This window comes from Rutidosis leptorrhynchoides, chromosome 6, assembly GCF_046630445.1.
Source record: "Rutidosis leptorrhynchoides isolate AG116_Rl617_1_P2 chromosome 6, CSIRO_AGI_Rlap_v1, whole genome shotgun sequence".
NCBI classification, from domain to species: domain Eukaryota; kingdom Viridiplantae; phylum Streptophyta; class Magnoliopsida; order Asterales; family Asteraceae; genus Rutidosis; species Rutidosis leptorrhynchoides.
The window spans coordinates 438,765,355-438,777,878 of record NC_092338.1 but is presented as its reverse complement, the minus strand read 5'-3'; positions in this window follow the sequence as shown (position 1 = coordinate 438,777,878).

Sequence of the window (12,524 nt, the reverse complement as noted above, 5' to 3'; positions counted from 1 at the left end):
ATTGCATTTCACACTTCACTATTTTACATATGCTTATCTTACATCGAACATTAAACAAACCACACTAATAATATTATACAAAACATTATATGATCCCATGGTTTAATACGGCAGCGCATCGTTTGGTCTATTTTCTAGGACGTTTAGGTTCAAAGAATCGCTTAACGCTTATCCTGGCTGTCTGCCTATATTTTGGCTGTGGGACTGAAGAACTGGATGCCGGGATAGAACGAATAGGAATAGCGGGAATAGGGGTGGTAGTGTCTAGTGGAGTTGGTGCCACATCATCCTTATTAAACTCAGGATTTGAATTTTCTAATTCATTAGCCTTTCGTTTCTTTCCTAGTTCGAACTCTTCTTTTGTAATTTCCTGTATTTCTTCCTCGGGTTCACTTTCCTCCTCGGGTTCACTTTCCTCCTCGGGTTCACTTTCCTCCTCGGGTTCACTTTCCTCCTCGGGTTCACTTTCCGGGTTCTCTATAGTCGGTTCATCCGGAATTTGTGAGTCTTCCCCAAAGATATTATTTTCGTCATCGGATAGGTTAATGACTGGAACATCATCTGAAGATTCTGGTTCGGAGTCGCTGAATGTGATAACAAGTTTTGAGCCCGACATCTATCACACAACAACTAACCCATTAGTACTACATAATATTTACATATAAATTTTAACCAACAATGATAAGCAATGGTTTTTAAATCAGACCCGGTCAAAGTCCAGACTTACTAATGTATCCTAACGACTTATCAGTTAGACACACTAATGCAAACCTGGTTCGCTAAGACCACCGCTCTGATACCACATGTCATAACCCGTCCTTAACCGTAAGAACGTGTTAGATAACGTATGATTTCATTGCGAGGTATTGACCTCTATATGCGATATTTTTAAAAGAAAAACTGCATATATTATACATTACAAACCATGATTCTTATTTTTGATACAAGCTTTGGACGAAATAAAGATGATTATCGTTTAGCGATAATCTTCGACTTACAAACTTTACAAATGATGATAACAACACGATTTCTAGCATATTTTACAACACAAGTTCTTGGATATGCAGTTTTATTTTTGATACAAATATGCGTACGCAAGATCCTGCTCAAATTCAACATAATGCAGCGGAAGCTTCTAATTATCACCTGAGAATAAACATGTTTAAAACGTCAACATAAAGTTGGTGAGATATAGGTTTAGTGCCGGCAGCAATATATATATATAGACCACAAGATTTCATATATAAACATTTTCATAAAAATATTCTAAGTGGTTGAGCACTTGGTAACCATACTTAACATTTAATCACGTCGCATATTCCCTTTAATATGAAATCTTACTACACCGTACCAAGTGTAGTCACAAAACGAAGTACTGTGCAACCGTTGAATACTGGTCGTCCAGTCCGGTTGGGGTTGTCAGGCCCGATAGATCTATCAACAGGATTCGCGTTTACAATACCGCTGTAAATATTAGTTACCAAGCTACAGGGAAGTATGCCAGTGGTACAACTCAACGTAGAATATATTTTCAGTTACTTGTGTCCATAACGTAAAACATAAAATACATGTATTCTCATCCCGAAATATTTAGAGTTTAAAAGTGGGACTATATACTCACTTTCGTCTTGAAGATATATATAATTTGACTTGGTCTCCGGTTGATATCACGAACCTATCCATATATAATATATCAATACCTTTTCTTTTTAAACAAACGTCACATATATATACTTGTTATACTTTTAATACTTTTAATAATTCCTTAGTCCGTAGTTAGCAGTTCGTTGTTAGTAATTCAATTTTAATGGTTCATTTTTAGATGTTTAATATACCCGCAATGAAATAAATAAAACCCCCAACGAAATAAATAAAACCCCATCGTATATGTATTGGTCGAGATTAATCTTGACCCATGGTACCGGTGTTGTCAAATGACGTGTTGCGTACATAAAGTACCGGTGTTGTCAAATGACGTGTTGCGTACAATCATGGGATCTTATGATTAATCTTCTCGTATTGTTTACGGGTGATCCTGAACCATATAAAATTAAATTATGAGTACATATATATAAAATATCATGTTATTTTAAAAAGATGTGATTTATTTAATTTTCTCCAATTATTTTCGTAGCTAAACTAGTCTTAGATTTCCGATCTCGTTTTGGTCATAGTTTCTTCGTTACAACTCCGTTTTCGTTGATTCAACTTGCCACTTCCTTGGATCGAGTCCCTCTTTAAGACTATGAACTGTAAATACCTTAGTTTGTATTCGAAATCACAGGTCATAGGTCAAACTTTAGTGAAACTTATGAAGTTAATCATTTTCCATCATGTAAACAACCTTAAATGATTATTTTTCTAAAAATACTTATACTTTGAGTTAAATCATGAAATTTTTATGTGTTATCATATTTATAGTAAAAATCATTTTTCCAGAAAATAAACCTCCAATTCAAAGTTTAAGATGGTTTTTAATTATCCAACCCAAAACAGCCCCCGGTTGCACTCCGATGTCGTAAATTCAGTTTTTAAGGTGTTCTTTGAAAAACCAAGTTATACCTTGTTAAATTAGCATATATTTAAGATATATTACAGGTCTTGAAGTATTTTAAAAGTTAAGTTAGAAGGATCTATTTAGTTTGCAAACAAGTTTGGAAACTTTCAAACTATGTTCTTGTTGTTAAACTTTTATACCACAAAATAAGATAGCTATATATATATATGAATCGAATAAGGTTATGACAAGGTTGCTGTAAAAGAGGAGTAAGAACCTAGAACCAAAAGTGTAGCGACCCGACAAAATCGTCATTGACGGCGCCGCTAACTTAGGTCCCGTTACGTGGTCGTAGTCCCTATATGAGACTCGTTTGACCAAAATTATGTCGCATTCATTTGAAACGTATCATGCTTGCAAAGGTTAGTTTACAAAACCGTTCGACGACAAGTTTAAGTTTACAAGAGTATAAAGTATAAATGAAATAACTTGCGACATAATTAGTTTAAAATCACGGTTGCTATAAATAGCGTAAGTATGTAAACGATATGTTTGAATCCAAAGGTGCTATCACTAGCGTATGTATGTATGTATCTTGACTCCAAGCAAATAATCAGAGTGTATGCATGTATGCTTGACCCCAAGTAAGTATGAGTGAACGCGGAAGCATGTATCAAATAGCCAAGTATGAACCTGAGAAACATATAGAAAACTGTCAACGAAAAACGTTGGTGAAATCATAGGTGTTTGTAATAAACGTTGTTTTTGAACCACAAGATTTAGTATTCCCATAGTTGATTATCAAAATCGTTTGCATTCCAAAAGTATTGTTCGCGAGCACCCAATTATCAAGACTTAACGTTTCCTCCATTGTATACCCCATCCATAGTGCTAGAACAAACACTGATTCTCGAAAATATATTTCATCCGTAGACGGTAGCGAACCGTCCGTAATGAGGGTTTGTCAAACCCGTATGGCCACACAATATAAGTTCTCGCTTACACCCTGCAAGTGTAACTAATGATAATCGAATTGAGGATTTGTGTTCTAACTCGCTGTGGAATGTTTGTTTTCCTTGTACTTGTGTTCAAAGTATAAAAGTAAGTAGTACAAAATGTAACAAAGTATATGTTTCTCAGCCCACAATTTAAAAGTATAAAAAGTTGTTGAAAAGGTGGGACTATGATCTCACCTCGAGTGCACGAGTATAAATGTACTTCACAAAGTAAACGTGTGCATGAATGTTGCTTAGCCTTGACCTAAACAAGTAAGTTGTATCAATTAACCGGTTACGACACAAGGTCGGGTGAAATGTGTTCAATTAGTCCTATGGCTCGTTACGACTCGAAAAGTATAGCATGTGAATCACGTTGTCAAGTTTCATGCAAGAATCACGTATAAAAGCATGTTAGAACGATTGCATAAAAGTTTGGTTAAGTTTGACTAAAAGTCAAACTTGGTCAAAGTCAACGAAAAGTCAACATGTTCGGGTCGGGTCCCGAACTATTTTTCTAAGCTTAGAAGTCATATATGAGCATGTTGGCCAAGTTACATGTTAATCGGAGGTGCGTAGCATAGCAAACATTTTTCGAAATTTGACAAAGTAGGTCAGAATCTGACCACGGCATATGCCGCGCCGCGGCCAGAGGTGTCGCGCCGCGACATTAGGCGTGGCCTGGTACCTGGTCAGTTTCACTTGTTCAAGTCTTGGTCAAAACTTCAAACAACCATAAAACGCAAACCGTAAACAACTAGAAGGCGTATCTTATACCGTTGGAAAGCTCTTTTGACAAGGAACACAACTAAACATGTATCATCAAACAAAAACAACATTTTCCATAACCGATTTCTCGTCAAGTGATCATTAAAAGTCCATTTTCAAAGTTTCAAGTTCATCAATTGCATTTTAAGTTTCGGGAATCCAATTCACACATATGATATGCCGTTTTGAAGGTAATGAAGCATGTAATACAACCAAGCACTTATCAATAACATTAACAAGCATTCAACGCATCAAAAGTTCGCTTTAAGGCTATCAAACCCTAACCAAAAGTTCACAAAATCAATAATCGCGTTTATGAAGTTTCTTTGATCAATCTATACATCAACATGAAGCTAATGATGCTAGTAACACTTTTAAAACATGAACTTTAACAATCTAACAACATTTAATCATCCAAAATCAAAGATTAAGCATACGATTTTCATTTTCAAGCTAGTCACACCAAAATCAACAAATCAAGCAAACAAATCATATATTCATGTTATACACGAGCCATAGACACTAACTAACACAATTTCAAGTCAAAAACACGAATTTATAGAAATCTAGAGTTTTTAGAAAGTTACCCAAACTTGATGAAATTGGTATCAAAATGTAGAGGATGAAGAGAGGATCACGAAAATGTAATTTGTTTTGAAGTTTGCTTCCCGATCCGGATTTAGATGATGATTTTATGAAGTTGGGGTTTGTGTGTGTGTTCTTGCTAGAGAGAAAGAGAGAGAGAGGGAGATGGTTGAATGGTGAGGAAAGTGGGGAGGTGGTGACTAGTTGCCCCAATTTGGCCAAGTGACGAGATTGGTCCCTCAAGTTTCAAAGCGGGTGCGGTAATTAACCAAACGAATATTTTAAAACGCTCGAGTAAACGGGTGATGTCGAAATTAAATAGCGGGAATATAATGAACGTTACTCACGGAAACTATTAATTTAAATACGAAAGATTATGTTTTAAAAAAAAAGACGGTGTTAAAATTAAATTTAACGGAAAAACGCGGGATGTTACATTATCCACGCCTCAAAAGAAATTTCGTCCCGAAATTTAGTTGGAAGTAGTAGTTGTTGAGTCTTACTCGAGATCTCGCGTTGTAAATTCTACGAATAAGTGAAGGTACGTCCTTGAGCATTTCAACGAACTTGAAGGTCGGGGTCGTATGTTGTTTTAAGGTTTGGCTTCACGATTCATGGTTTCAACCGGTTCTCCTAGGAAGTGAGGGTTATCGTCGATAGTGAGTTCATCAAGGGAGATAACAAGTTCTCGTTTCGCAAAACACGTCTTTAAGTTGATACATCGAATGTAGGATAAACGGAGACTCGAAATGAGTCGGAAAATCTAAACGGCTAGCAACGGGTCCAAAACGCCCCAAGAATTTAAAGGATCGAAATATAGCGGATTTAGCTTCCTACGTTTCCCGAAACGGATTAAACCTTTCCAAGTGCGACTCTTAACGTGACGCGGTTTCCCACGTGGAATTTGAAATGTTTACGTCTAACATCGGCGTAGCTCTTGGTGATTACGAGTCGTGTAGGGTTTTACCTGAATATGAATAAATTTTCTCGGTTGCTCATGAATAACCTCGGCCCCGGTGAATTGATCATCGTTTACTTGGTTCGACAAAGGAGAATGACGTTTCCGGTCATATAAGGTTTCGAAGGCGTGGCGTCAATACTCGAATGAAAATCATTGTAGTACGAGGATTCGGTTAAAGGAAAATACTTTTCTCAAGTAAATTTGAAGTTGGTAATACAAATTCGTATTATGGTTTTCAAGACTTAAATCGTATGTTTGTTCGGTCCGTCGGGTTGTGGATGGTACGCGGTACTCATGTCTAAACGCGGTCCCGAGGCTTTTTGTAAGGTACTCCAAAATCTAGAAGTGAAACGAGGATCTCGATCCGAAACGGGGTACATTTCCCTAAGGCATATTGAACAAGTTTGCTAGGAATTGAAAACGTTAGCTAGGACAAGTTTCTCAAGAAAATTCGCGTCGCGGAAGATTTATCGGTTTCCAAAAACGTTCGTCGGGCAAGTTCTTATCGGGTTTTGAAAACGATTGTTAGGACTATCCACCCTCGCGGCGAATACTTGTATGACGTGAAGAGTCGCTCTCCATTGAGAATTTAGAATAAGGACCTCCTGAACCGGAAGTACGAGGGTGATGCAAGAGAAGTTTCCGCCCCGATGTGAGCATAACGAGTAAATTGTAGTTAGTCAATAAGACTGTGCGAGGACGAGCTAGTATACACGTGTAACATACGGTTGAAGCCGAGAGGAATCGGTAATTCATTCGGGAGCATAAATATAGTTCGACAAAAGTCGAAGGTGTGTCCCCGGTATGGTTGTTAACAATATTCTCGGAGTTTTCGGATGTCCGAACATGAACGGATGAAGTCATGTACATGGCACATGGTGGTGTTTAGGTTGATCGAGTCTAACCACCATCACGTGTCACTAGAACTTTGGTATGTCTTACCGTAATATAACCACGTTGATCGAGTGTCGTTATATTACGCTAACTCATACCTCCATTCCCACATCACTCTATAGATTCAAGTTCGTGTAATCGTGAAGTTTAAAATAAACAAAGTGTAACAACGTCTCTAACGTGACTCGTATTGAATCGAAAGAATTAGTGCAACTATAAAGAAGCGTTCCCCGAGGGAAGTGTATAAATGATTGTTCACGTCAATGTGGTTCGAGTCAGACAATAAGGTATTCAGGTATGAAAAGAGTAACGAGTCATGATAACAAGTAATACGCAACCGTAGCGATAAATGGTGATGACGATACTCATCTAGAGTAGTGACGGTGACTTTACAATACTTATGAATAGTAAGATGAGACGGGGTGAATAACAACCATGGAGTCAGAGTTCCCGAACCAAGGTGGCAGAATACGAGCTCGTATGATGAAGGTTGGGTACCATTAAAAATTCTTCCTAAGAATGATTCAAGTATAATGCACAAGTAGTCAAGTAAGTGCTATCTATAGCAGATGTATGTCAGAATGCAAATGCTAACTATCCGGTTGTAGTCTAGACTCACTAATGCGTCCTAACGACTCTGTTAGACACACTAATGCACGTCCTAGTTCCCTACAACCAACGCTCTGATACCATCTGTAGCGACCCGACAAAATCGTCATTGACGGCGCCGCTAACTTAGGTCCCGTTACGTGGTCGTAGTCCCTATATGAGACTCGTTTGACCAAAATTATGTCGCATTCATTTGAAACGTATCATGCTTGCAAAGGTTAGTTTACAAAACCGTTCGACGACAAGTTTAAGTTTACAAGAGTATAAAGTATAAATGAAATAACTTGCGACATAATTAGTTTAAAATCGCGGTTGCTATAAATAGCGTAAGTATGTAAACGATATGTTTGAATCCAAAGGTGCTATCACTAGCGTATGTATGTATGTATCTTGACTCCAAGCAAATAATCAGAGTGTATGCATGTATGCTTGACCCCAAGCAAGTATGAGTGAACGCGGAAGCATGTATCAAATAGCCAAGTATGAACCTGAGAAACATATAGAAAACTGTCAACGAAAAACGTTGGTGAAATCATAGGTGTTTGTAATAAACGTTGTTTTTGAACCACAAGATTTAGTATTCCCATAGTTGATTATCAAAATCGTTTGCATTCCAAAAGTATTGTTCGCGAGCACCCAATTATCAAGACTTAACGTTTCCTCCATTGTATACCCCATCCATAGTGCTAGAACAAACACTGATTCTCGAAAATATATTTCATCCGTAGACGGTAGCGAACCGTCCGTAATGAGGGTTTGTCAAACCCGTATGGCCACACAATATAAGTTCTCGCTTACACCCTGCAAGTGTAACTAATGATAATCGAATTGAGGATTTGTGTTCTAACTCGCTGTGGAATGTTTGTTTTCCTTGTACTTGTGTTCAAAGTATAAAAGTAAGTAGTACAAAATGTAACAAAGTATATGTTTCTCAGCCCACAATTTAAAAGTATAAAAAGTTGTTGAAAAGGTGGGACTATGATCTCACCTCGAGTGCACGAGTATAAATGTACTTCACAAAGTAAACGTGTGCATGAATGTTGCTTAGCCTTGACCTAAACAAGTAAGTTGTATCAATTAACCGGTTACGACACAAGGTCGGGTGAAATGTGTTCAATTAGTCCTATGGCTCGTTACGACTCGAAAAGTATAGCATGTGAATCACGTTGTCAAGTTTCATGCAAGAATCACGTATAAAAGCATGTTAGAACGATTGCATAAAAGTTTGGTTAAGTTTGACTAAAAGTCAAACTTGGTCAAAGTCAACGAAAAGTCAACACGTTCGGGTCAGGTCCCGAACTATTTTTCTAAGCTTAGAAGTCATATATGAGCATGTTGGCCAAGTTACATGTTAATCGGAGGTGCGTAGCATAGCAAACATTTTTCGAAATTTGACAAAGTAGGTCAGAATCTGACCACGGCATATGCCGCGCCGCGGCCAGAGGTGTCGCGCCGCGACATTAGGCGTGGCCTGGTACCTGGTCAGTTTCACTTGTTCAAGTCTTGGTCAAAACTTCAAACAACCATAAAACGCAAACCGTAAACAACTAGAAGGCGTATCTTATACCGTTGGAAAGCTCTTTTGACAAGGAACACAACTAAACATGTATCATCAAACAAAAACAACATTTTCCATAACCGATTTCTCGTCAAGTGATCATTAAAAGTCCATTTTCAAAGTTTCAAGTTCATCAATTGCATTTTAAGTTTCGGGAATCCAATTCACACATATGATATGCCGTTTTGAAGGTAATGAAGCATGTAATACAACCAAGCACTTATCAATAACATTAACAAGCATTCAACGCATCAAAAGTTCGCTTTAAGGCTATCAAACCCTAACCAAAAGTTCACAAAATCAATAATCGCGTTTATGAAGTTTCTTTGATCAATCTATACATCAACATGAAGCTAATGATGCTAGTAACACTTTTAAAACATGAACTTTAACAATCTAACAACATTTAATCATCCAAAATCAAAGATTAAGCATACGATTTTCATTTTCAAGCTAGTCACACCAAAATCAACAAATCAAGCAAACAAATCCTATATTCATGTTATACACGAGCCATAGACACTAACTAACACAATTTCAAGTCAAAAACACGAATTTATAGAAATCTAGAGTTTTTAGAAAGTTACCCAAACTTGATGAAATTGGTATCAAAATGTAGAGGATGAAGAGAGGATCACGAAAATGTAATTTGTTTTGAAGTTTGCTTCCCGATCCGGATTTAGATGATGATTTTATGAAGTTGGGGTTTGTGTGTGTGTTCTTGCTAGAGAGAAAGAGAGAGAGAGGGAGATGGTTGAATGGTGAGGAAAGTGGGGAGGTGGTGACTAGTTGCCCCAATTTGGCCAAGTGACGAGATTGGTCCCTCAAGTTTCAAAGCGGGTGCGGTAATTAACCAAACGAATATTTTAAAACGCTCGAGTAAACGGGTGATGTCGAAATTAAATAGCGGGAATATAATGAACGTTACTCACGGAAACTATTAATTTAAATACGAAAGATTATGTTTTAAAAAAAAAAGACGGTGTTAAAATTAAATTTAACGGAAAAACGCGGGATGTTACAAAAAGGGTGATGGAAGTGGATGAAAGATTGGAAGTAAGTTGGTGTTCTTGGAAGGATTTCTTGAAGTGTTTTTGTAAGGTTTTCTTATGAGGTTTAAGTGTTGTTTTTGAAGCTAAATGATGGGGAAAATGCTTGGAGATGATCAAGTATGAAGTTAAGAGTATTTTGAGAGAGAAATGGAAGTGTAAGTATGAGAAAATGGGGTGAAGAAATGGTGTGCATGCATAAAAACGTTTTTAGGTTATAAAGGAAAAAAAAGATACCTAACTTTGTTTTCTTGCTAAATAATTCATGCTACTTGACAAATGGTTGGTTCCACATGTTTCTTAATCATTTAAGGCTGCTAAGGAGCAGATTTTTATTGGTATATACCAATAGTAAATACATCTAGAAGTTGCGTATGATACGGGTACATGTACCCTAGGTATACGTATAGAAATCTTTGAGAAAACGGAACGAGGATTCAAATATAGCTATCTTTTGTAAATATACTTATATTGTTTTATGTATGTAAGCCCTTTAAAAGTGATTAAATACATTACTTATACGATATATGTATAAACATTATAGGTTATAAGTATTTAAGTCAAATAACGTTACGTATGGTTATCGTTTTGAAAACTTAAGTTAGTAGTTTCAAAATATACTTATAACTTATTGTTATTAATACAAAATGAGATATTAAAACATTCTTAGATCATGTTAAATATGTATATATACATATATATACACAAACGTATAATTATCATATATTGTATAGTTCGTGATATCATCGGTCAAACTAGACGGTCAAACGTTGTGTAAAACTCTTTTCGAAAACATAAGTCTCAAAAATTTGGATTGCTTATCATGTTGGTAAGGTTTAATTTATGTAAATATTAATCTTATAAGTATAGAACGATCGAAAAAGTGCGGGTCGTTACACACTATATGCTGTTTGAAAACCAGTTTTGCATTCATGAAAAGATAACGTTTTACAAAAGATCACGTGCTTCCTATGAATTGAAGCATTAACATAAGTATGTGACCCAAAGGTCGTTACAAAACCATTGTTTGAAAATAACGTAAGTTAAGAATGCAAAGTAAAAGTTCCATGATTGAGACATCTCTAAGTAATGCAGTGGAAGTCTAACACAGCAAGTCTGTAACACCAAGACAACAAGTCTAACAGCAGAAGCAACAACGTCTAAGCACCTGAGAAATACATGCTTAAAAAGTCAACACGAATGTTGGTGAGCTATAGTTTGGTTGTAATCAGTAATGTAATGTAGGCCACGAGATTTCAGTGCTTCCTCCAGCAGTTTAAATCAGTAATTCAAATCAGTATGATAAAGTATGTGTTTAACTGTGGGCACTTGGTAACTAACTTAACGTAAATATCACCCCCTGAAAGTACACTTGGCGAGTGCGTATGTTTACGAAGTATTAAACACCCGTTAAATGCTAGCGCGACTAGCCCGAGTGGGGATGTCAAACCCTATGGATCCATATCTAAGATTCGCGTTCACCGGTTCAAAGACTAATGACTAAACGTTACCGAGCTAAGGGGAAAGTTTATGCCGTTGTATAACCCACACATATATAAAGTTTAAGTACTCGTGCCTAGTATGTAAAATGTAAAACGCGCATGTATTCTCAGTTCCCAAAATAGTTAAAGTAAAAAGGGATGCTATAACTCACAGTGAAAAGTAGTTAAGTTGATTCGGGATAAGTAAGCAAGTAGTTTGTCCGAAAGGTCCTCAACCTAAGTCAAAAGTTACTAAGTCAGTAAATCATTCCCAAAGGTTTAAAAGTATGTAAATTAGGTCTTAAGTATCATCATCATTCATCATAAGTCAAAAAGGGTAAAGTAAGTTTCATTCAAGAATAGAGACCGAAGCAAAGGCTGACTTTGATCAGCTGCTACGACCTCTACGTAAATCGAAAAGATGCATAATCAGTGGCTATGAATCCGTATGTGAGTCCCATAGTTGCTGACCAAAATTCAGAACCAAACTCTTCTTCGTTTGACCGTGGTGACGGTTTAAGTGCGAGTAGGTCAGACATTTCAGCACAACGTTAAAAGGGTGTAGTGACTTTCGGAAGGCTATAAATCCTAAACCGTAAATCGGATTAAGAAGAGTCTTAGACGAAAAGTCATCTACTCGAACCCAACTATCTGGAAATTAACTTTTCCAGTAGCCCAGGTTACTGATCAGTTCCAGAAAATAGTAGGTAAAGTGTTCCGGTGGGTTCTTGGTGCTTGATGCTCATCACGGTTCTCATCCTTGATGCTTGTAGCTTCAAGTGTACAACTAGTTGATGTTTTTGCATCATCTTAACCAAGGTTTGACCATAATAACACTAGTGTATATCTAAAATAAGTAGCACAACTCATTTAAGGGTTGTAAGTAGGTTGATGAACCAAAGTTACATCAAGATCTTAGATCCGACACATACATGTAGGGGTGTTCATCGGTTCGGTTTTCGGTTTGTTCGGTTTATTCGGTTTGGTGTATTCGGTTTTGAATTTTTTTGTGCAAAACCGAACCGAAAACCGAATTCAAAGTTAAAACCGAACCGAATCGAAAACCGAATTCAAATTCGGATTCGGTTCGGTTTTCAGTTAAACCGAATATTATGAAAAAACTGAGA